Source organism: Cetorhinus maximus, chromosome 23 (assembly GCF_964194155.1).
Source record: "Cetorhinus maximus chromosome 23, sCetMax3.hap1.1, whole genome shotgun sequence".
Taxonomy (NCBI): Eukaryota; Metazoa; Chordata; class Chondrichthyes; order Lamniformes; family Cetorhinidae; genus Cetorhinus; species Cetorhinus maximus.
In genome coordinates this window covers 55,036,768-55,040,220 of record NC_135901.1, presented here as the reverse complement: position 1 = coordinate 55,040,220, position 3,453 = coordinate 55,036,768, and the positions used below count along the sequence as shown (strand labels likewise).

At 43.7% G+C, this 3,453-nt stretch overlaps 1 non-coding gene across 1 annotated transcript; it reads right to left on the bottom strand.

Moving 5' to 3' along the window:
* Positions 1-698: 698 nt before the first annotated feature.
* Positions 699-770, bottom strand: trnae-uuc (transfer RNA glutamic acid (anticodon UUC)). Its single transcript has one exon. It is a non-coding gene; the product is annotated as a tRNA-Glu (tRNA).
* Positions 771-3,453: the final 2,683 nt, after the last annotated feature.

Sequence of the window (3,453 nt, the reverse complement as noted above, 5' to 3'; positions counted from 1 at the left end):
CAAGCACTAAAGCATCCAAGGGGGTTTTCCTATTTCCGTTCATTCACCAAAACGTTCACGAAACTTGTCGTAGAGGATCAAAAACCGAGCCAGGTTGGTGATATGCTTGCTTTCTGGGTGTTTGTCTCTCCTTAGAGACTAACCCTTGCCCTCTGTCACTCTCGGTGTATATGTCTGTGTGTGTTCCTCTGTGTGTGTCCATGTGGTTCAGTTCCCGAAGGGGTGAACACATTTTTCCCATCACACATTTTATTCACATTAGCTGTGCAGTTTCATATCAAAATGTTACAGAGAAAAATATCAGGATGGAAGATGCTGGAGGAGTTTGCAATGTTTGGAAGGATGTGCAGCTAAAAAGTGGAAGATTGAGCGAGGAGTTTTCTCCTCATTTAACCCGAGATTTGGGACAAGATCTGAGAGATATTTGTGTCGATGTAAACGGTAAAATCTTCCCTATTACCGCTAATTTTGCCGTGCACCATCCTCTCTATTGTCAGCGCTTTTCAGCCGATCAGAGCCCTTCTCTCATTCACGATCTTCACCTCTGTGTTTGTTCCTTACCGGTTGTGACCGGATGACATTTCCAACTCTGATGCAAAACTCGAGCTCACACTGATTCCAGTAAAAGTGATCTGCATTTCTCTCTGGAAATTATCCAATCTCATTTCCACAGTTTGCAGAAAGTCAGAATATTATCATTCCCTGACCGGGAGTCGAACCCGGGCCGCGGCGGTGAAAGCGCCGAATCCTGACCACTAGACCACGAAGGAAGCTACTCAGAACATTTGCAACCCGGTTTATCTATGCCACGTGTGCCTTTTATTTTTATTTCCGACCCCTTTCACCAGAGACATGTTTCAAATGAACATAAGAACATGAGATAAAGGAGCAGGAGTCGACCACTCGGCCCCTCAAGCCTGCCCCGCCATTCAATAAGATCATGGATGATCTGCCCCAGGCCTTAACTCCTCTTTTGTGCCAGCTCCTCATAGCCCCCAACTCCCCGATATTTCAAAAATCTATCTACCTCCCCTTTTAATACTTTCAGTGATCTAGCCTCTACAACTCTCTGGAGTAGAGAATTCCAGACATTTACTACCTTCTGAGAGAAGAAATTCCTTCGCATCTCAGTTTTAAATTAGTGCTCCCTTATTCTGTAACTATGTTCCCTAGATCGAGTGGAAACGCCTTCTCTACATGAACCTGTCAAGCCTCCTCACAATCTTGTAGGTTTCAATAAGATCACCCCTCATTCTTCTAAACTCTAATGAATAAAGGCTTAACCTGTTTTGCTGTTCTTCATCCCAAAAAGTAGCCTGCTGAATCTATTTTGAACTGCCTCCAATGCCAGTATATCCTTTCTTAAATACGGGGGCCAAAATTGTACACAGTACTCCAGATGCGGCCTCACCAACACCCTGCACAGTTGTAACAAGACTTCCCTATTTTTAAACTCCAACCACGAGCAATACAGGCGAAAATTCCATTTACCTTCTTAATTACTTGCTGCACCTTCATGCTGACCTATTGTGTTTAATGCACAAGGACACCCAGATCCCTCTGTGCTGCACGTTTTTGGAGTCTCTCTCCATTTAAATAATAGTCTGCCTTTTGATTCTTCCGTCCAAAGTGCAAGACCTCACACTTTCCTACATTAAACTCCATCTGCCAAGTTTTTTGCCCACTCACTCAACCAATCTATACCCCCTTGCAGATTCCTTATGTCCTCATCACAAAATGCACTCCTACATATTTTTGTATCGTCAGAAAATTTGGATACATTACACTCTGCCCCTCCTCCAAGTTATTAATATAGATAGTAAATAATTGAGGCCCTAGGATTGATCCTTGTGGCACTCCACTAGTTATGTCTTTCCAATCTGAAAATTCCCGACTCTCTGTCTTGTGTGTGTTAAATTGGGCTTTTTACATTGCAGGGTCTGTGTAGGGTAATAGGGATCACGGTCTCTCACACACGGAAAGTTTTCCCGCTACATTGCAGGGTTTGTGTAGGGTAATAGGGATCACGGTCTCTCACACGCGGAAAGTTTCCCCGCTTGAAGCATTAACAGTATTAAATGTAGGGAAAGGTTGCATCGTTCCCGTTTGTTGTTAAATAGTAACTGGATGCATCATCTCAAAACAAAGTGACATTTATACTTCTCCAGGTTTTGAATGATCTTCTGAAAAATGCATGGCTCGGAAATTAGAGGGAAAGATGGGGGCGGATTTGCTATAAGGTTGTTCGCACATGTGTGAGGTGTTGAATGAGCTGCTGATGTGCTCTGTCACCTGATGATTCTAATGTTAGATCAATTTCTCTGCCGCATGGCTAAGGTTTTCCGCCGAATTATACTTCCACAAAACAAGGTCCTGAAGTGCAATAAGACAGCACAGTTTGATATTCTGCAATGAGCTACATGTTGCTTTCGTTGCCTAGTAGTTATCACATTTCCTTTACACGCGGAAGATTCTCTAGTTGGAAACTCACATTAGAACTGGCAACATTTGTGGAAAACTTTCCTGCCGCCATTGAAAACCCGGATCCCTATGACAATGAGTGTTGAAGGGGGAAAAAAACATCGGAAGTTTCGTCCCTGAGTGGTTTTGAACCACCAAACTTTCAGTTGGAAGAACACACTAATCAATTTTGCTGCAGGAACTGATACAACCTCCTGTCTTCCTTGTACAAGCACAGCCAAGTCTCTTTGCACATCAACGCACAACTTTCTCACCTTTTGAAACGTGTTCTGCTTTGTTGCTTTTTAAAAATTACTTTTATGACCAGAAGAGAGAAGTAAAAAGTGATGGGGTTTATACTGTTCAAGCGGGGCAGGGTGGGGAGGGGGTGGGGAGGGCAGAGCAGGTGAAGCTGGGTAGAAGGTCAGCGAGAGGTGGGAGCTAAGGAGAGACTGACAAACGTATCATGGACACAAGAAAAAGAGAGTGTTAATGGCAGTGGTGAGGGCTGAAGAAGGTGCTGATAGTTGCATAAAAGTACGAAAGCAGAAGGTGTGAATAGCAGAACAAGGGTCAGCACTCTATGAAAGAACAACATGGAACAAGTAACAGATGGCGCTTTTGGAGTTGGGGTGGGATGGGGTGAGAGGGAAGTAGTTGGGAAAAAAGAATTAAAAAGGGGATAAAAAGGGGGATGAAATAACGAATAAATGAATAAAAAATAAGTAAATAAAATACATTTTTATAAAGGGATTTTAAGAAGTGTGAAAATGGAGGAGAGAGTTCATGGTCTGAAGTTGTTTAACTCAATGTTATGCCCAGAAGGCTGCAAAGTGCCTAACCGGAAGATGAGGTGCTGTTGCTCCAGTTGGCGTTGGGCTTCACTGGAACATTGCAGCAGGCCAAGGACAGACATGTGGGCATGAGAGCAGGATGGGGTGTTGCAATGGTAACCGGCAGGAAGGCCCGGGTCATGCTTGCGGACAGATTGAA